This window comes from Amblyomma maculatum, unplaced genomic scaffold (assembly GCF_055883805.1).
Source record: "Amblyomma maculatum isolate TAMU_Amacu unplaced genomic scaffold, ASM5588380v1 scaffold_27, whole genome shotgun sequence".
Lineage (NCBI taxonomy): Eukaryota > Metazoa > Arthropoda > Arachnida > Ixodida > Ixodidae > Amblyomma > Amblyomma maculatum.
In genome coordinates, this window is record NW_028146752.1 from 2,103,069 (window position 1) to 2,125,356 (window position 22,288).

The 22,288-nt window shown below is 46.8% G+C and overlaps 1 protein-coding gene across 1 annotated transcript in view; it reads right to left on the reverse strand.

Moving 5' to 3' along the window:
• Positions 1-22,288, reverse strand: part of LOC146170941 (uncharacterized) — a 214,072-nt gene that overhangs the window by 56,841 nt on the left and 134,943 nt on the right. The gene's annotated exons all lie outside the window — the stretch shown is intronic.

Sequence of the window (22,288 nt, forward strand, 5' to 3'; positions counted from 1 at the left end):
TTATTCTCTCCGCTACAAGTCTTTCTGCATTGTTCCTAAACGTTACATTTTCGACGATACATCTAACCACTTCAAAGAAATAGAGTAGCAATCATCTCGTCCCTTAACAAGAAAGAATAATCCGATACCCACTTCCAGAAATGACCTTTCGTTTTCTGCTATCTTCACTAACATACGCAGTTATCTTCCAAAGCAAGAGCTCGTGTCTGATATCATGTCATCAAACGGCAGCAACTTCCTCATTCTGACAGAAACCTGGCTACACAATGACGTCACTGATACCGGAGTTTTGGCGGGTTTGCCCGACTTTCAAGTTTATCGTACTGACCGCGAAGGATCACGGGGCGGTGGTGTTCTCATAGCAGTTCATCAGCAAATCTTATGTTCCGTTGTAAATGTAAAATCTAAGCTCGAATTAATCTGGTACTATGTTACACATCACCGATAACAGTGCTACTCGGAGTCTGTTACATTCCACTCCTGACTTATGTAACGAGGTCAATAACAACTTAATCCAACTCACAACACGCCACCCAAATGCCTCCATTCTTCTTTTCGGGGATTTTAACTGCATTGGTCCCACAGCGGCGTTGATCGGGCTAATGCAGAGCACATTTCTGCATCCAGACCACAAGGGTCCCTTGTCGGATATTTGAGGGCAATCCAACCTAAATGTAGGCTATTTATGGGAAAGCCCTCATTAATTCGATATGAGGCCGCCTCCATAAAATCTTTTTGGGACCTACATCGGCCGTAGAGGGGCAAAAAAAACGAATGTGCCCACCTGCTGCCCCAATCGGTCACTTGTAGGTTACTTGAGGGCAGGTGAAATATGAATAAGAGCTCAATTTGGGCAAGCCCTCGTGAAGCCCAAATGAGGCAGCCTTAGCTAAACCGCTTTAGGTCCCACATAGGCTGCAATGGGGCTGGAAGGCGGGCGTGCCCGCATGATATCAAAATCGGTCCCTTGTGGGGAATTGGAAGCCACGTGCAACAGCAAGTGGGCTTTGCGTTCAAAAACAACACCCAGCCCAATTGGGCTGCCCCAAAAAAAACGCTGTAGGTTCCACATCGGCCGCTATGGGGCTAGAAGGCGTGCGTGTAATTGTGTAATGATTCTTTCCAACCTTTGTTTGTATTAGATGCGACAGTATATTACTATTATAGATGATTTGTATAACAGTTGTTGCCATGTTTAGTTGGTTAGAAATATTACGTGCCTTTAGTACTCGCGCACATGCAAATTGCGCTAAAAATACTAAACATACTGATTGCTAACTGTTGCTCCTAATGTGGTTGCTGTGGATAGCCTGCAACACTCAGCACAAAATTACTGTTCAGAACACACATTTCCATAGCCTGAACAAGATGTACACGAAGTCGTTTAGGCTAGATTAATGTTAAGAATTATTGCAAAATTTAATATTGTGGCTGTTTAGAAAGGACAGGCATGCATAAAATAATTACCAAATTATGTGCATAAATAATGATTGGGAAACTTGGACAAGGGCTTCCCATCAATTTCCTGCGTCGGACCCCCGATGAGAATAATGTGGGCGAGCCCAAGTGCGGCTTGAGCTATAGAGCCCGCATCGGTCCTATGTCATTATCTGAAGGGCTAACCGAAATTAAAAAATAAATGTTCATCCAAAGCGGCTGCTCGAATCTGTCCTAAGTAGGACCATCGTACGAAGTTGGCGGGGCAATGCGGGAAAAATGTGGGCAGCCCCGCAAGGGCTACCTGCATCGGTCCCAGTGGGGCCCATCGGGGCTTTGTCGGCAGCCCCCTTCATGCCTACGTCGGCCCCTCTTGCAGCACCCACATTGAGCCCACCGGGGCTGTCCTGCATTGCTTACATCGGACCCACAAGGGGCCCCCCTTCATAGCCCACTTTGTGCTACCTAGGCCCCTGCTACGCTTTCCTTCTCTTGGAATCCAGTTTGTTACCCTAAGCGACCATCGGTTATCCTCTCTTCACACTACATGTCCTGCCCATGCCCATTTCTTCTTCTTAATCTCCACTAGAATGTCGGTAACTTGAGTTATTTCTCTGACCCTCTCTGCACGCTTCCTTTCTCTTAATGTTACCCCTACCATTTTTCGTTCCATAGCCATCTGGGTTGTCCTCAACTTAAGTAGAACTCTCTTGGTTAGCCTCCACGTTTCAGCCCCATAGGTGAGTACAGGCAAGATACTTCCCTCTTAAGCGATACCGGTAGGCTGCTAGTCATAATCTGCGAGTGCTTGCCAAATGCGCTCCATCCCAATTTTATTCTTATTTCCTTTTCATGGTCCGGTTCTGCGGTTACTACCTATCCTAAGTAGACATATTCGCCTACTACTTCCAGTACTTCGCTACCTAATGTAAACTGCTGTTCCTTCCCGAGGCTGCTGAACATTACCTTAGTCTTCTGCATATTGATTTTCCCATCTTCTTACAAATACGTAGGTGTAACCCTATCTGACGATCTGGCTTGGAGCACACATGTCACTAACATTATTCTAAACTAACAAAACCTTGCTATTTTCAGAAAATAGTACGGAGAGATAAGAATGCCTTCCTGAACATACAGTGCCAAGCAGTTGAGGACAACAGCCAATTAAGGAACACAAGAGCTCTGTATAAGACAATCAAAGATATCAAAGGAAGCTTCTGTGCCAAGCTGGACGTGATAAAGGACAAACGAGGCAAGGACCTCACTAAAGCCTCAGAGATAAAGAAGAGGTGGCAGGAATACACAGAAGAACTGTACAAGAAGGACCCGGATGTGCAAACCCAACATAAGACGGTTGTGATTACTGATCTCGAGCCGGGCATCCTGAAGAGTGAAGTTGAATGGGCCTTAGCCAGCCTTGCTAAGAACAAAGCTAGCGGAATTGATGGTATTCCAGCTGAGTTGCTTCAAAGCCTCAACCACGACGCTGTTAACACTCTGCATACATTATGTCAGAAGATTTGGACAACCCTGCAGTGGCCACAGGATTGGAGGAGGTCAGTTTACATCCCCATTCAAAAAGAAAGGCAGTGCCAAAGATTGTTCCAACTACCGCAAGATCGCGCTTATTTCGCACGCTAGCAAGGTGATGTTGAAAATCCTCCAAGGTAGGCTGCAGCAGTTATGTGGATTGGGAGCTTCCGGACGTGCAAGCTGGGTTTTGCAAGGGCAGAGGAACTAGAGATCAAATTGCCAACCTTCGCTGGATCATGGAGAAAGCAAGAGAGTTCCAGAAACCCATTTACTTCTGCTTTATTGATTATGCAAAAGCGTTTGACTGCGTAGATCACAGCAGATTGTGGCGAGCTCTCCAAGAGATGGGAGTTCCAATTCACCTCATCTGTCTACTCAGGAACCTGTATGAAGGGCAAGAGGCCACAGTCAGAACTGGGCATGGTCTTACTGATTGGTTTCCGATTGAGAAAGGGGTGAGGCAAGGCTGCATACTGTCGCCCTGCCTATTTAACCTATATGCAGAGTGCATCATGAGGAAGGCCGGTCTGGACGAGTCTTCAGCTGGAGTGAAGATTGCTGGAAAACGTATCAACAACCTTAGATATGCCTATGATACCACTTTAATGGCAGAAAGTGAAGTGGAACTCAAGAGACTTCTGATGCGCGTACAAGAAGAGAGTGAGAAGTTTGGGCTTAAACTGAACATTAAAAAGACAAAGATCATGGCGTCTTGCCCTATCAAGTCCTGGAGCATCAATGGACAAGAAGTTGAAGCTGTGACAGATTTTCTGTTCTTGGGCTCCAAGATTACCTCGGAAGGAGACTGCAGCCATGAAATTAGGAGACGCCTGCTTCTGGGAAAGAAAGCAATGGTTAGCCTTGACCACCTAGTAAAGAGCAGAGACATTAGTCTGCCAACCAAGATCCGTATAACTCGTGCTATGGTCTTTCCAGTTGTGATGTATGGATGCGAGAGTTGGACTGTGAAAAAGGCTGACCGCCGAAGAATTGACGCGTTTGAATTGTGGTGCTGGCGAAGACTCTTGAGAGTTCCTTGGACTGCCAGAAGATCAAATCAGTCGATATTGTCGACCATAAACCGTGACTGCTCATTGGAGGGTCAAATTCTAAAGTTAAAGCTCAGCTACTTTGGTCATCTGATGAGAAGAGAGGAGTCGCTGGAGAAAGATTTGATGTTGGGAAAGGTTGAGGGTCGCCGGAGAAGGGGGCAGCGAACGCGATGGTTAGATGGCATCCTCGAGGCACTGCAGATGAAGTTATGTGATGTTAAGAAGATAGTGAGAGACCGGAAAGCGTGGCGTGACATGGTCCATAGGGTCACGAAGAGTCGGACACGACTGAACGCCTGAACTGAACTGAACTGAACAAAACCTTAGGTTTTCTTAAACGGAATCTGCGGAATGCCCCGGCACATTTAAAGCTACTAGCATATGAATCATTTGTTAAGTCGAAACTCGATTACGCATCGCCCATCTATAATCCGCATCAAGCATATCAAATGCTTTAGAATCAGTTCAAAATCGCGCTGTAAGATTCATTTATGCACCATAATTTATAACATCAGCGTTTCATCTCTAAAAGCTGAGTCCGGTTTATCAACACTTATATGTCGGCTTTACATTTCCAGCTTTCATTGTATCACAAGTTCTTTTTTTCATCTCTTAATCAAGAACCCTACATCACAGCAGCAGCACGCATATCTTAGCGAACCAGCTTTCCGCTTCAAGTTGGGCGCCCGCGCGCCCGGACCACCACCTTCACTGCTTCATTTTCCTTCCGAACCGCCACAGACTGGAGCGGCCTGCCCCACGAAATCGCTGCTACTACTTGCCCATCTTCGTTTCTGCAAATTACTTACCATTACACTTACTGTTTGTATAAGAACCCACCCCTAATGTAAGGCCCCCACTGGGGACTTTAAAGTAATAAACTGAACTGAACTGAACTGAACTGAATGTGCCTAGTTCTGCTTCCTCGTGATCTGAGACAGGAAAATGACATCTATAAATCTACAACAGAAGAACGGTTTTAAAATCTGGCTCTCTGGAACGCGGTTTCAGGACAAATAGAAGTTCCACTGAATTGATCTTAATGTACATTGTTAAATTCAAAGTCGTTAAATTCAAGTTTCACTCGTGAGGAGGGCCCAAAAGTGGAACTATCAACTGGCCTGTTTGGCAGTGCTGGTTATCCGCTTTCATTACGGACAGGGTGCCCACCTCATGTATTATATTTGCGAAGTTTCATCCAGAGTGAAAGCAGGGAATCGGTAGGGGTGTCTTTTATATCACTGAATAAGTGAGGGGTGCCCTCTACAAATGAAGGAAGGTAGCAAGGCAAGAATATAATTGAGTCAGTCGACGTAACATTAGAGCATTTCCGCAACAGTAGCAAAACCAGAGAAGATGGGCCGGCCTGGGATTTTTTGTTTATGTATCTTAGGCAATAAGTAAAACCTGCAAGCATGGAATAACGGGCTTTTTCCGCCCACTTTTCGAACATATATATTTTGTCGCTCTGCAATAAAATAACTAGTTGAAGTCAGCGCTGTGTTGTCGTTTCTTTCTTTGTCCGTGAGTCAAGAGTGCGCTGCTTTGTTTCCCTAACTAAAACCTACCAGCGACTGGGCTCAGCGGGATTAGCGATTGGAATATTTTTTTTCGGTTATTTTCACATCTTTTTTGAGGCTTTGCAGAATGCTGCTGAATTTTGTGTTCAATTGTCGGATCATAATCGAGATGTGTATAAAATATTTTGTCGCCAAGTTGCCTGAGTGCGTCGCATATGTAATCGGGCACGTCTAAATTAACAATAGCACCCCGTTTGTCTGTCGGCTTAATTATATCTGAGGACGTCGCTAGTTTTGTAATGGCTTGAGGTTCTTCATTTGATATGTTACGCCGGAAAGGCACTGGTTTCTAGCAGGCTTCTAAAACATCGTGTTGTACCGCATTTATCAAAGAAATATCGTCGTATCTGCCAGTGGCGGGACAAAAGTTGAGGCCGTATGAAAGAACGCTTACTTCGGTACTAGAAAGGCTGGATAACTTTACAATGCTTGTAGACAGTAATGGGCTAGGTTTGATCCTTGTACATGCCTTGAATGGCACGCAGTAACCCCCTTGTTTTATAGCAGCCAGGGGATCAACGCAGTCGCGTTCAAATTTTTTAATGTTAGTTTTTTGATTTCGGCTGTCTTTTTGAACTCCTATTTATTTAACGTCTAATTTTTTTTTCACTAGTACATGTGAAGTAATCAGCGCTTTTTACTGGTTTCTTATTGATTTCGCTGTTGACTCAGAATGATTAAATGCAACCCTGCTAAGGTCAAGTGAAGCCTTGTTTAAATGTTTTTCCCACCTATCTTTCTTATAAATGGACATGTCGGAAGTGGCCGGATTCATATAAATTCTCACACCCTTGGTACAGAAAAACATCAGCGTATGCCTTGCGCGAAGTGGCATACAGCTCTGAAAGAAGCTTTCCGACTATTTGCTAATTTTAAGTTCTTCGGTGGACGAAAGTTCATATAGGTGAAGGGGCATGGATTCAATTTTGCTAAGCGGTACTGGCAGTGGTCCTCGACTATTGGCGTAATGGCTAACGGCATTCTTTGGGGCCCGGAGGCGGACACGTCGATGCAGCGAAGCTGTGTCGGGCACTGATGACGCTTGGCTCGAAAGGGCGGTTGTTGAGACTCTGGTCGGTGGCAGGGTGCTTGTCAGTAAGCTACTGTTTTGGTAGGCCGTGCCGATGGAGAGTATCGTTGTCGGCTTGCTTCTTGAAGAGGCGCCGCGTGACATTGTTTGGACACTCGTCGCGGTAGCAATGCTGGTGGACAGCTGGCTTGCAGGTTGGGAACTCACTGAGGTTGAGTGTCCGGGGCTGCACAAACGTTGGCTCACAGTGTGAAACTTCTGGCCAGTCCATGAACAGTTCAAGGAGGACGTTGGCTGTTTTTACCGTTCTGCCACGATGTAGGCGCCACAGCAGACGTTTGCTTGATGCAAAAATGACGGATATGGCTGGCCAGTATCGCTACGCCTTCAAAGCTAGGGTGCAGTACGTCAGCCGATAGTACCCGGATAGGTGAGAGCCATTCCACATATTGATTGAGATAGAATACACAGCCGTAAATGGCGACAGAAATATCTTAGTAGGCTATTAAAAAGGCTGGCTAGTCTATTGCAGTGGTGGACGAAAATTTGCTTGCACGTGCCTTAACGTCGGTTGTTTGTCCTTGGGAAAATTAAACTGTAATAGATTCGCTAAATGTGTGGAAGTTCTTTGGCGACGACTTCAATTAGGCTGTGATATTTTTGGAAATTTGCGAAACCTCTTCTGGAAGTAAGGTCGTTAGTCCTAACGTGCAAATTTAGTCTTCGTCGAATAGCCTTTATGTTCAGGAGGGCTCTGACATCCCTGATGTGGCCGCCGGACTGGGACACAAAAGCCGGTTTATCGACTTATTCAGGCTCAAAGAACTCATGCAAATGCTTCGAGCTAAATTACGAAGTCGTCAGTCGCACGAAATGATGATGTGTATCCTATAGAGCATCGGTCGATCGAGCGAAGAGCGCCAAGCTCCTTCGTCCCCTCGTCTGGCGCACGTTGCAAGTTGGAGTAGATTTCTTGAATAAAAGGCTGTTTGTTGAAGACACGGCGAAATAAAGGACAGATAAAGAAAAGGTGATTACAAAATATGGCAGTCCATAGGTAACCGAGACCTGGCGCGCTCTGCCTTATTTCGAGCCAAAACGTCTCCTAAATCAGTTTTCCCGGGATCTTTCGCACGTCCTACAAATCAATCATGGTTCAACTTCTGGTGACGAATCCAATTGCTGTGGACAAACCTAAATGGGCCATTGGCGAGACAGGGCCAGTGAAGCTGTTTTGATTTTCCTGCACCACTTGGGTCCTCGAAACCAGCGAGCAAATAAATGCATGGCTACAGCCCCGCGAAACGACACGAAAACGCAGTCAATGAACAAAGGCGGCGCGCAGCGGGAGCCAACGTGCAGTCCGAGAAGCAGTAGCGGTCTCCATTCCGTCTCCGCATCTGGGGCTTCTGCGTAGGCCACATCTTAGAAGGGCTATAAAGAACTACAGAGAACTCCAAGGGTTCACAAGGAATGCTAGCTTGTCTTCGTCCGAGTCGCACAATCTCGACACAAAAACAGTCGGAGCTCAGCCGATGGCCATTCCTGCAGCGCGAAGTGTCCTGCTGAACGCACAGGACAGAGGGGGACCGAGTCAGCGAGCTAAGAGGGGAGAGGAACCCGAGCGACCGGCAGGCTGTTAGGCGCCCAAGGCTCCTAACCTAATACTTCCCCGCCAAGACAGTTGCCGGACGCTTTCCGTCCTCCAACATAGGAAACACACTCGCCCCTAACTTCACAATGACACAAGCAATGCACAGGCGCCGTGAAAATGAACAATGAAGAGCAAGCCGCTCCCTGTGCTCTACCGACCTTAGCACGGCGCTCAATGTTCACGAAGACACTTTCAAATATGCATGTGAAATGATTTTTATTTTATGCATTGCACTTAGGCATGAAGAGGAAAATGGTTCTGTCTGCTAACTCAAAGGAACAATGAAGTCATATCTGTACAGTCCAACACCAAAACACTAAGTCACAGCCGAACTCACAGTACTCAGTCACAGCAACCGAAACATATTGGTTAGGCCTCCCTCTCCTACATTCCCTATCCCGCGAAGTCCGGAACATATACCCCGCAAGTAGTGGCAAATTTCTTGTGCTTACTTCTCTTGTTCTTTTCTCCATATTTTTTTCTTGCAATAGCATATATAGGATGTGAAACCTCCGAGGAAGTGCCGGAGTCGGCCGCTTCTGGGAACCTTAGTTTGGGTCCTGGTACGAGATTGATCTTCTGTTTCTCGATAACGCACTTCCTTGGTTTACAGGCGAGCCCTGTTGTTGGCTCAGCACTCTGAGTTGTTGCTGAGGTAATTGCGCTGATTGTTGTGGTGCCAATTTGATGATGTTACTTACGCTATATGATCCTGAGACGACCTTTATCTCCCGAAGCTCTCCTATTATTATGTTATGTGTTCCGGAAAGCGCCTACGACCTAGAATGTGTAAAACGACTTCTACGTTTTGCTTACTGGCCAACCTAGTGTCAGCCGTACAATCCTCTGGTGGTAGCGGCGCAGACACCGCGTTTTCCGACACGAGATTCTCCTCCGTGCCCTCACTTGTGTCACGCGATAACCCCCGCGTTGTGTTTTTGAATCTCTTGGGCCATATCTGCCTCTGCTACACGATCCTAACCGTGAGGTCAGTGGCATCACTTTGCTCGATTTGAAATCAGTTCACTTCAGTCGTTCAGTCGTGTCCGATTCTTCGTGACCCTATGGACCATATCACGTCACGCTTTCCGGTCTCTCGCTATCTTCCTAACATCACATAACTTCGTCTGCAGTGCCTCGAGGATGCCATCTAACCATCACGTTAGCTGCCTACCCCTTCTCCGGCGACCCTCAACCTTTCCCAACATCAAATCTTTCTCCAGCGACTCCTCTCTTCTCATCAGATGACCAAAGTAGCTGAGCTTTAACTTTAGAACTTGACCCTCCAATGAGCAGTCAGGGTTTATGGTGGACAATATCGACTGATGTGATCTTCTGGCAGTCCAAGGAACTCTCAAGAGTCTTCGCCAGCACCACAATTCAAGCGAGTCAATTCTTCGGTGGTCAGCCTTTTTCACAGTCCAACTCTCGCATCCATACATCACAACTGGAAAGACCATAGCACGAGTTATACGGATCTTGGTTGGCAGACTAATGTGTCTGCTCTTTACTAGGCGGTCAAGGCTAACCATTGCGCTCTTTCCCAGAAGCAGGCGTCTCCTAATTTCATGGCTGCAGTCTCCTTCCGAGGTAATCTTGGAGCCCAAGAAGAGAAAATCTGTCAGCAGCTTCCACTTCTTGTCCATTGATGCTCCTGGACTTGATAGGGCAAGACGCCATGATCTTTGCCTTTTTAATGTTCAGTTTAAGCCCAAACTTCTCACTCTCTTCTTGTACGCACATCAGAAGTCTCTTGAGTTCCACTTCACTTTCTGCCATTAAACTGGTACCACTGAAGAGAAAAAAAAAAAGCGGTGGCCTCGTGGTAAAGCATCCGCCTCGCATTCGGGAGGTGCCGGGTTCGATCCCTGGTGTCGCCGGTTACCCGCCGGTTTTTAAATGGGTACTAGCTTTCCCTCGGCCAGGTGCTCGGCTCTTCTGGGGTAAAATGCTTGGGAAAAGGGGTCACGGCCCGAATAGTTGTGCCGATGTGGCAGTGATTCGTTCCGCCATCGGACAACAATAAGTCCGCCTTGCGCGGCAACAGCCCATAATGTGGCCCTTTTTTTTTAGAACTGCTGCAGCTGAGGCTCTAAGGGAGCACTTCAGGTGAGGCTCAAAGGAAGTACCTTTGCAAGACAAACAGAACCACCTTTGCAGGCTGCGAAGTTCGAAACTGGGTTTGGGCCCACTGCGGAGAAGGGGCGCGCAGCGGAGTTTACAGAGCTTCTCCCAAACGCACACCCCTGGAAAAGCCGAGCGCCAGGCCGGGGGACGCTTGTACCCATTTTTACCGGTGGGTGTCCGGCGGTGGGTGTCGATTTGAAATACCTCAAACATATCCTGGGTCAGAAGAGCATCAACTTCTCCCGCCAACTAATCTGTGACAGAGCACATCCTAAGCTGTGGGTTCGCACCCCCATCTCGCAAGGATAGAGTTCGGCAGGCACATTGTGTCCAAAAGCAGCCCGCAAGCACAGCGTCTTACTTCCCGTCCTCCGGATATCTTCGGGCACTACACTCCTCAGCACAGCGAAACTTGTGCCTGAATGGAGACATGCCTTTTAAGGCTGCTCTCCAGAAGCGAGGTCTACCAAGGTGAGTTGCGATATCGGCACTACCCCGCTCGCTACCTTTTTAGCTTGCCCCAAGGGTTCGTATGACGAAAACGATGCGATGGTGTGATGAAGATCGTATGGGGTGTCGTTCGAACGACGAGCGCCAAGCTCATTCGTCCCCTCGTCCGGCGACGCATTGCAAGTTGAAGCTTAACTCTTGAATAAGGCGGTGTATTCTGGGTAGATCAAAATATCAGGCATTAATAGAAAAGGCTGTCCAGAGAAGCCGATACTCAGCACGCTCTCCCTTATTTCGCGCCAAAACTTCTCCTAAAACAATTTTTCCAGAATCTTTGGCACGTCCTACAAATTAATCGTGGTTCAGCTTCTGGTGACCAATGCGAGGGCTGTAGACCAACCTAAATGGAACAATGGCATGGCGGGGCCAATGAAGCTATTTTTCCGCTTCCACGAAATTGTCGAGGGTCTAAACACGTGGCTACAGCCGCGCGAGCCGACACTAAAACTCCTTTAATGAATAAAGACGGCGCTCAGCGGGAGCCACACATGCAGTCCGAGGAGCAGTAGCTGTCCCCACCTGCCTCCGCTTTGGCGCATCTGCGCGTGCAGCATTTTAAAAGGGCCATAAAACACTTCTCAGAACCCGAGGGGCTCATTAGGACGGCTAGCTTGTATTCGTCCGAGTCGCATACTTCGACACAAAACACTCGGCTCTCAATCGATGACCATTATTTCAGCGCGACGTGTTCCGCCGAATGCACATGACATAGCGGGACCGAATCAGCGAGCTAAGGGGGGAGAGGGAACCCGAGAGGCTGGCAAGCTGGCAGACGCCCAAGGCTCCTAACCTAATACTTGGTCTGCGATTCACCTAGGACAATGGTGGTAGCTGATGAACTGGGAAATTTCAGATCGATGTTCCTCACAAGCGTCTTTCCGCAGCCCATCGTACCAATACGTTGAGAAACCTTGCTTGATCTCCGGTTAGACATATACGCAAAAAATATATGAAGACCTTTGCGGCCTAGAAAAATTTAATGACGTTTCCGCTGGAGGGCCCGGTCTTCGTAAGAAAAAAACTCGAATGCTTAGCAGCGTCATATATATAGGTTGTTTATATAACATGGCATGGAAATAAGAACAGAAATATGTAGTCCCAAAAGGCCACGTCGAGAGGCATTAACGTCAAACTTCAGTGGCGAACAAGTTGTGATTACTATCGTGGTTCATGGTCAGGAGTGTTCAAAAAAGGAATCAATGAAGGTGAAATGCAAACATAGTACAATGCGATACAGAGCACGCGGTGGTTATATAGAAGCAAAAAAGTATGTACGAGAAGGAGGCGCAGTGGTGAAAAAATTGAGATTACTAGGAAATTAGGCAACAATACATAAAACGCTCGTAGCAACATCACATGTTTGAGCGTTTACATAGGACACTAGTCTGGACCCCTTGATGTTTGCAAGGTCATCGAAGGGACGAATTACGACAGCTAGATAAATTTCAACACGCTCTCATTATTGCCTGATGAATGAGCTTTAAATTGACGAATTAGGTACGATTTCGTGACTCCTCAGTCGTGGTGTGATATAAATCCTGATTCCAAACTGTAGCCGTCAGTTCATCAAATGAGTGACCCTGAATGCTTATACCTCCTTTGATAATGGCAAATTACGAAGGTGGGTGCTGTGAGCTTCGTGGATATTAAAACGGAACCGAAATGATGTCACACTTTGCTCAATAAAGTGAAGCCGGCGGACAGAATATTCAAGCAGATAGGCTACATTTTCGGTGTAGCATGTGTGAATCCCTTTTATCTTTTCATTTTTAATTAGAAGTGGTGCTGACTGCTACTTCTGGCGTGGTCACTTGAGAAAAATAATTACATCGGTGTGTTTTGCAAGTTGAACAGCCGCTAAAAACTGGAGTAGCTTTTTGCAGGAAATAAATAGGTGCAGGAATTAATAGGAATGAAGTGATGTGATGTTAGGAAGATAGTGAGAGGCCGGAAAGCGTGGCGTGATTGGTCCATAGGGTCACGAAGAGTCGGACACGACTGAACGACTTAACTGAACTGAATAGGTCACAACGTTTTTAGCATGCCGGTAGACTGCTCTATAGGTGGTTCTTGAAAGGTATCTTTCAACAGCTCTGTCTGCATTAATATATTGTGATGCCTTCCAGAATGCCTGTTACATTGGGCACTGATGCTGACTAAGTTAGCACAAGGTTAGTTCCCTGCTGTGGCGTAGGCTCGTTAGGACTGCCATTAAGGGTCTTACGGTCAAGTGCGTTTGCTCATTTAATAGCTTCATTGACCATTAGCGGATATTTTTGTTTGGTAAGCTCTTCTCGAAGTTTTCCACAGTCGAGGGTTCGGAGCATATTTTTTTGAAGCGGACTGTCTGAATGTAAGGAATCCTGGCTTTGGAATGCTTTTTGTGGCTGCTATTAAAGTGGCGTTACTGATGGCACTCCGTAGTCTTCCTCTAAAGGCTGGTAATTAGTTGACCGTAACGCACTGATTCATCAACAAAATTAATATTTGAAGCAGAGTAAGAGTTTGAAAAGGAGGCTCATGGATGGAAATGGTTACATTCTGCAATGAATGATCCTGAGTATGCTTCCCGTGACCCAGAGAAGAAAGATGGCATCAATATATCTTCTATAAAAGGGTTTTAAACACTGGCTCTCTAAGAAGGCAAACAATGAAAATAATAGCAGAATTAGAGGCTACTTTCATGCCCGTAGAAGTTTCACTAACCTGAACATAATGTACATCGCTAAACACGAATTTGTTAAATTAAATTATCAGTGATAGGAGAGTGCGTAAAGTGCAACTATCAGATAGCTTGTCTGGCCAGGTGATAGCCACGGTCAGGTGATCATAACTTACGGAGGAGCTCACGCAGGCTTTCTTGAACTACAGTCAAACGAGCCACATGAGGACAACTACGTACCATCCGCAGACAAATGAATCTGCAGAGCACCTCAACAAAGCAATCGCAGAGATGGTCGCCATGTGCGTCGAAACCGAACAATAGACCTGGAACGGAACGCCATCCGACCGTACGTGATCTTCGCGCATAACACGGCCGTGCAGGAGAGAACCAGTGCGACTCCGTTCAAGCTTGTGTACGCAGCCCATGACGAAGCTCGACCCAATGACAGAAGACAACCTAGACGTCCTTCAGCGTACAGAGGACGCCCGACGACTCGCCTGGCTGCGCATCAAAGACGAGCAACACCCCGACTCCCGACGATACAACTTGAGACGACGCGACGCAGAACGCAAGCCGAGATATAAGTTGTGGATTTGGATGCCATTACAACGCCGCGAACGGAGTGAAAAGCTCTTGCGGCTGTACATCGGACCATACAGAGTCATTCGATGCTTTGGAGAGCTGGGCTATGAGGTCATCTCCGACGGCAAAATCACATCCCAACGGCTCCGGCCGCGCCAAGAAGCCGTCCATATTGTGCGCCTTAAACCTTATTACGGGCGCTAAAGTTATTTTTAATGGCAAATATTGTGTTTACCATTCTGTTTATTTTTGTAAGCATCGCGTCGGTGCCTTTTTAAGGGAGCTGTAATGCCGCCATTCAAATCTGCATCTGCTCTTTTTTTGGACAGCCGCCGACATGCGGTCACTGTGATTCTGGCGCGCTGATTAATTCGGTGTTCTTTGTTTGGTCATGCTTTTAGTCACGAGCCTTATCAGTTTCTTTGCCGGGCAAGATGTGCCGAGATGTGTCTGTATGATTCCGGCCACTCGCTTGTCTTTCGGCAATGTTGTAGGTTGAGCTAGACTCCGTTTGCGGCTTTATTTGAATATTTTCCCGACGCATTTAAATTGAACACTGACACGTGCAACGGGAATTCGTAGCTCGAAGACCGAAGAACACGTTTGCTGTAATCGCCAAAGCTGATTCGCTTAGTTCGTTTGCGGACACAAATCAGCCAAATAAAGATTTCATTCAAGTGCAACGCCTGTGTTTTCATCTGTGGCTATCGGGCTTGTTACTAGAATGTGCCAATATTCGGACATCAGTAGAAGTCTCGATTTCACCAAACCACTGGAAGGCTATAGGAGTAGCGTGTCTGACTCGCAAATGCCATGGAAAGGTCATTCGCTTCATCCAACCTCAGATGAGCTCCGTGTCACTTTGCAATTTCATGTCGCTTATTACGCCAGATGTTTGACCAACGGAGAGCTCCCGATGATGTTAGCCACCAATATTCATCATCATCATCATCATTTATTTCCAACATGTCGTTGGGGGTCCCCAGACGAAAAAGCTGTTGAGAAACAGCTTGAGAGTGCCTGGGGCCCTTACAAGGCAGCAGCATACAAAGCATGCCTGTGCATTAGTATCTAAGACAAAAATCACCATTTTTTTAGTGTACATGTCAAGATTACAAGCAAAACATATACAGATCACAAATATCGCTAAAAAGAAAAAGTAAAAAAGAAAAGTCAGCACCAAACACATTTCACTATGAACAAATAAACATCAAAAAAGCAGCCGTCATCAGTCAGGTAACAAAGAATTCACGTATTTGTCTTCGGGTGGCAGTCGTCTATGGACACCTTGATTTAGGAATTTATTTAGCAAAAAAGGCAATCTGTGTTTGAGGGACTGCCACATGTAGTCAGTGCGCCTGTGAGGAATAAGCCACTTATATCAGCTGCGGGTACGGTGGTCACCACTATACACTGTTAAGTGTGATAATTATTCAAGAAATGTTTTAGACATATTGCTGGCAAACAAAAATGAGTAAAGATGAAAATCATACACTATTTTAATACTTATTATCCGGTATTGTGAAAATAGTTCTTTAGGTGGGTAAGGTACACCGGCAATATAACGTAACGCTTTTTTTGTAAAAGCAATGCATTGTTAATGTTCCTCTGCGTGGTGTTGCCCCACACCAATGGAAAACAGAGCGTGGTAAACTTGCTCTTTGGATTTTTCAGGAAGAAAATGGCGACACCGCGAAAGCGCTCCAGTGGCTGATGAAAGCGATTTGGAAATGAATTCATTGTGATGCGTCCACGTCAAATGAGAAGTAAATGTTACGCCAAGAATTTTATGTTTGTCAACTATTTCAATGGATGAGTGACCGAGCGATATATATAGTGGTACACGCACCAGTTTGTTTCTGACCATGAACGTTATTGCTTTGGACTTATTTGTATTTATTTTCAATCCATTTCTTTGGGACCAATCCACAAGTTCAGATAGAGCCCTCTCCCCTTTGGTGACTACTTCATTTGTATCATTGCCAGAAACAAAGAGGCTGGCGTCGTCTGGATAAAGAATGAATGAAGCGTTAATGTTTTGGTGAACAATGTCATTATTGTATACGTTGAAAAGAAGGGGTCCCAACATAGTATACCTTGAGGGACACCGGGGGATATTATTCTCGGAGATAAGTGGTTCCCTACTGAAACACACCGTTCCCGATTTTGAAGGTATGACTCAAACTGTGAAAGAGCCAAGCCACGAATTCCGAGTGTGTGAAGTTTATTTAGCAATAAACTATGGTTTAGGTAATAAAAGGCCTTACTGTAGTGCATAGTAACCCGAGGGCAAGTTTATTATCTTCTAAATTTTTTACTATCTCTTTTTGTATGAGCAGTGCTGTTTCTGTTGACTTGCCTTGTCGAAAGCCATGCTGACATGCAGTGAGTATATTATGCTTCGAAAAGAAATTATTGATACGTGTGAACTGCAATGTCCTATTTTTCGCTCATAACACTGACGCGGGCAACGCGTCAGTGTTATGAAATAACACCATAGGGAAATAACAAGGACAATAAGATTGGGATGGAGCGCGTTTGGCAAGCACTCGCAGATTAATACGAGCAGCTTACCCCGTATACTACAGTTGCATCTTACCTGTACTTACCTATGGGGTTGAAAAGTGGAGGCTAACCAAGAGAGTTCTACTTAAGTTGAGGACAACTCAGAGGACTATGGAACGAAAAATGATACGGGTAACATCAAAAGATAGGAAACATGCACGAGTGAGTTAGAGAAATAACTCAAGTTACCGACATTCTAGTGGAAATTAAGAAGAAATAGACATGGGCAGGACATGTAGTCCGAAGAGAAGATAACTGATGGTCGCTTAGGGTAGCAAACTGGATTTTAAGGAAAGGAAAGCGCAGCAGGGGGCGGCAGAAATTTAGGTTAGTGGATGAGGTTAAGTTTGCAGGGTTCAAGTGGATGCAGCTAGCGGAGGAACGGTTGATTAGATGAACATAGGAGAGGCCTTCGCCCTGCTTTGGGTATAGTCAGGCTGATGATGTATATAATGATGATGATGATGATGAGAGCTGGCGAAAGTCACATAATGCGTCACCCAAAGGTCGGCGAAAAACCGTCAACCAACGCATGAATGGGCATCTATGGGATAGGTCAGCCCCGAAAAGGAGGCTCAAGACAGGCAGTCTCTGCGCAACGTGTGATATAGGGCACCCAATTAGGCGGTATGCTATCATATTGCTGCCCGTAAGCAGCGGTCAATCATGTTCAAATTTTTGGGACACATTTGGCAGTTAGTTGGTGCAATCATCCTTATTATAAATACAAATGAGACAGACATATTGTCACTTGGCAGTGACAAGACCGATGAAACAAATAAAGCGTCTGGGAGTGCACTGAAGAAACTGTTTATTGGGCTGACTTGCACTCGCAAAAGAATTAAGTGATTCAGGGGCGGCGATAGAGACAATCGTGATCGGTGGTCATCAAACGAAGAATCCCTGTCGCGCCCGTCAACGCCTAATATATAGGCGACGAAGAAACGTCTAGATAAACCCGCAAGTGGTGACTAGCATAACCTGGAACATTGCAGAAACGTACAAGACTGGCCGTAATCACCGAGATACAGCTCGACGCATCTCGCCCGAAAAAGAAAATACAGCATCGTCTCAGGACAACAAGCATGAATAAAAATACAATACCGAATTGATCCGCGTGCTACATTCACAGCGATAAGACCGCCAGAGGCTGTCTCAGAGGAAAAGAAAGAGTGATTCGCCGAATTATTCCCTCAAAAAGGCATCGCCTCGATGCTTGCAAAACAAACACAAAAAACAAACAACACGAGAAATAAGAGCTAGATAGCTAGGGCCATTAGCGCTCGTAATAAGGCTTTAGGCGCGCAGAATGGACGAATTCTGGACGTGTCCTGCGCCGCTGTGATGCGGTAGTGCCGTCGCGGATGACTTCATAATTAAGCGATCCGATGCGCCGAATGACTTCCTATGGGCCAAACTACCGTCGCAAGAGCTTTTCACTCAGTCCGCGGCGGCGTATCGGCGTCCATACCCCAGCCTATCCTCTGCGTCGCGTCGACACAAGTTGTACCGTCGGGCGTCGGTGTGTCGCTGGTCTTTTGATGCGCAGCCGGGCGAGTCCTCGGGCTTCCACAACACGCTGCAAGTAGGCGGCGACGTCAGGGTTGTCTTCTGTCACGTGCCGCAGCATTGCGGCGAGCTTCGGCGTGGGCTCTCTGCCGTACGCAACCATTAACGGGGTTGTTCTGGTTGTCTCTTGAATGACCGTGTTATAAGCGAAACTCATGTACGGCAAGATAGCGTCCCAGGTCTTGTGTTCGTTTTCGACTTACATGGCGATCATGTCTGCCATCGTTTTCTTTTAAGTCCGTTGGTCTGGGGATGGTACGCAGTTGTATGTCGATGGCTTGATATGGCTGTATTTTAATCTACCGTAAATGCCGCTCCTCTCTCCATGATGAGCACTTCTGGGGCGCCGTGTCGCAAGAGAATATTGTTCGACAAAAAATTGTCGACTGCTGCCACAGTACCACTGGTTAGGGCTTTTGCTTCGGCGTAGCGGGTAAGGTAGTCGGTGGCCACAATGGTCCACTTGTTACCCGTAAATAAAGATGGAAAGGGGCCGAGGAATTTCCTTTCCAATTTTTTCAAAGGGGATCGTGTGAGGCGGTATCGTGTCCAGTAGTCCAGCTGATCAGATCGGCGGCGTCTCGCATCGCTGGCACTCGCGGCACGTTTTCACGTAGAGAGCAACATCGGCCGGCTGTCGTGGCCTGTAGTAATTCTCGTGGATTCGATGGAACGTGCGTGCAAACCTGAGATGGCCTGCTGTGGGCTCATTATGCAAAGTCTACAGAATTTTCTTCCGGATACTTTAAGGCACAACAAGAAGCTGCGCGGACTTCTTAGGTGCGAAGTTCTTCACGGGGAGGCTGTTGCTTAACGCGAACGAGGATAATTGACGCCTGAGCACAGCAGCAGTCTTGTCATCCAGGTAATGGGCTAGGCCTTTCAAGTCCGGGTCCGAGCTCTGGTGGTGCAGCGTTTAGGCCCAGACTGCTCCCGTCGGTACGTATCGCAGTCTCAGCGTTCTCACGAAAGTGGCCTAGTACAGGAGGGAACTGGAAGCGGCGCTTAAGTTCCTCGGAGGATGCCGCTCGCGGTGCTTTCCTTTGAAATGGCACGTCTGCATTTGTAAGCTGCGTTAAAGTTTGGATGAGGCGCCTAAAGTTCTAGACAAATCATCAGTAATACGCACACTGTCCGGGGAATCGGCGCACAGCTTTGTTCTCACCGGGCTGTGAAACCTGCCATCGCAGTATTTTCTGTGGGTCGGGGCGAACTCCCTCCTTGCTTACGATATGACCAAGAAACGCCTCTTCGTAGGCGAAGTGAAACTTCTTGGCTTTCAATGTTACACCGGACAGCTTGATTGCACAAAGTACTGTTGAAGCCTTCTAAGATGGTCTTCAAAGTTCGAGGAGAAGACAAAAATGTCGTCTAAGCACACCAGACAAATTTGCCATTTTATGCCGCGTAGCACCGTATCTATTACTCGCTAAAATGTCGCTTCTGCAGACCACAAGCCAAATGGCATAACCTTAAATTCGAAAAGGCCATCTGGCGTGATGAACGCGGTCTTCTCGCTGTGTATTTCATCGACCTCAATTTGCCAGTACCCGCTATTCAGGTCCAACGACGAGAAGTACATAGCGTTACAGAGCCGGTCCAGTGTGTCGTCGATGCGGGGAAGCTGGTAGACATCCTTCTTCGTTATGCTATTCGAGCGGCGGTACTCAACGCAGAAGCAAAGTCTGCCGTCTTTAGTCTTCATCAAAACGACTGGTGCCACCCAGGGGCTCTTCGATGGTTGAATAACGTCAACACGTAGCATTTCCTCAAACTAATCGCATATGGCCTGGCGTTCTCACGGTGATACACGGGAGGTGCTTTGACGTAGCGGTCGAGCGTGTTCATCCGTGATGATGCGATGCATTGTCAATGGAGTTTGCCGTAGCTTCGACGCTGAAGAAAAGCGCTCATTGTAGCTTTCAGGAAGCTTGCCTGTTTCGTGGTAGTGCTGTGTTGATATCGAACATGGGCGGCTTGAATAGGTTGGGTGTATCATGCTCTTCTTCGCCGGAGGGCGAAGACATCTCGATTTACCGCTAGCTCTTCAAGGAAAGCGATCGTCATGCCGTTGTTAAGATGCCGGTATTCTTCGGTGAAGTTCGTCACCAGCACTTGAGCCTCTCTTTCTCAGATATGGGCTACACCTCTTGCGATTCCGAGCCCTCTTTCCAAGAGCAACTCGGTGATTCCATCGAGGACGCTTCGGCAGTTTCGCTGTCTGCATTCCTCCCGCAGGCGATGATGCTTGTTCGGGGCGGCGTGGTCAAGTTTTCAATGAGGACGTTTAGAGAAACGCGCCGCGTCGAATTCGTCGAAGTACTTAGGGCTTTATCCGCCGAGAGCTTGATGAGCTTGAATCGGAGGTCGATAATCACTCTGTGATCATTGAAGAAGTTCGTGGCCAAAATCACGCCGCACCAACACTACTGTAGAACCAAGAAGCTGGTGGGGTAAATACGTCCATTTACGATTACTCTTGCAGTGCATCGCCCCAGTGGAGTAACGAGGTTATCGCCAGTGGTGCGAATCAATGGGCCATCCCAAGCAGTCATAACGTTCATGAGCGGGGAGGCTAGCGGTCCGCTGGTGACTGAATATTCAGTTCCAGTGCATACTAGGGCAGTTACTGTGCTTCCGTCGATAGTAACTTCGAGGTAGCTTGTTCGGTCATTTCAGGGTCTGCGCATCAAAATAGGCGCTTCATTTCCTCTATGCAAGTGAGGACTGACTGATTCGAGAGCTGGATACTTGATTGAAGGAATGGCCGGGCTTTTGCTTTGCGGATTTTACGTGTAAAATTATTCAACAGCTGCTTTGAAATTGGCCCAGTCCTTCAAACGAGCCTCGCGATTATTAACCCATAATCGGGCGAACCCCTGAAAAATATTATACACTTCCCTTAACTTTGTTGTGTCGTCCCAAGCATTGAACGACGCCACACGCTGGCAAATGTCAATCCAGTCTTCAGCGTCCTCATCCTGTCGTCCTTGTAAGCCGGGGAGCTCGCGGGGCTGAACAAAAACTAAAGGATGTACTTGCCCAGCTGGTTCCGTCTTCAACGGCATGATCACGTTGACAGGGTTTAAGCACCTCCACAAATTGTCAGGTGGTGGTGACAAGGCAGATGACACGAATAAAAAGTCTGGGAGGGCACTGAAGAAAACCTTTATTAAGCTGACTTGTGCCCAGAAAGTGATTCGGCGGCAGTGATAGCAACAATCGTGCTCTGCGATCGTCGAACAAAAAATACCTGTCGCGACCGTCAACGCTCAATTTATAGGCGACAATTAAACGTGTAGATAAAGCCGCAACCGTGTCAAACATTGATGCTCGTTGGGCTAGTTGGTTGATCATGACTTCAATAACAGCGCAGGTAGAAAGAAGGGACGAGAAGGCACAGGAGAATAGAGCGCTGATAATACGATAACCTGATAATACGATCTACGGCGCTAGTTGGCGCATGATTTAAAAAAAACAGTGTGCAAAACAGGCGACACGTGCGTACGTACACACGGAAACGTACGAGACAAGCCGGAATCTTCAAGATACAGCTCCACGCATCTTGCACGACAAAGAACATACAGCATCGCCTCAGGACAACAGGCATGAATAAACAAACAATACAGAATTGATCCATGCTAGATTCACAGTGATAAGGCCGCACGCTAGCGCCTGTTTAAAAAGAACTAACAAAGATTAGAATGATTCGCGCCAACAAAATGCAGCACTATAGTTGAACAAAACGTTATGAATTCACTCGTAAAATCTGTGCACTGCACAAAGGATGAAGGTCCAGGAGTCACCTTCGACATAGCGTTTGCGAGTACAGGGTCGATCACACTTGTCTAAAGTGCTCGCGCGGCGATCTGTGATAGATGTGAAGTCCAGTTCTGTTGTTTACACGATTATACTTGCGCTCTAGCGCAACCTCAATATGAGAACCGCACATGTACAAGCGCATAGATTCTGACAAAGCAACTG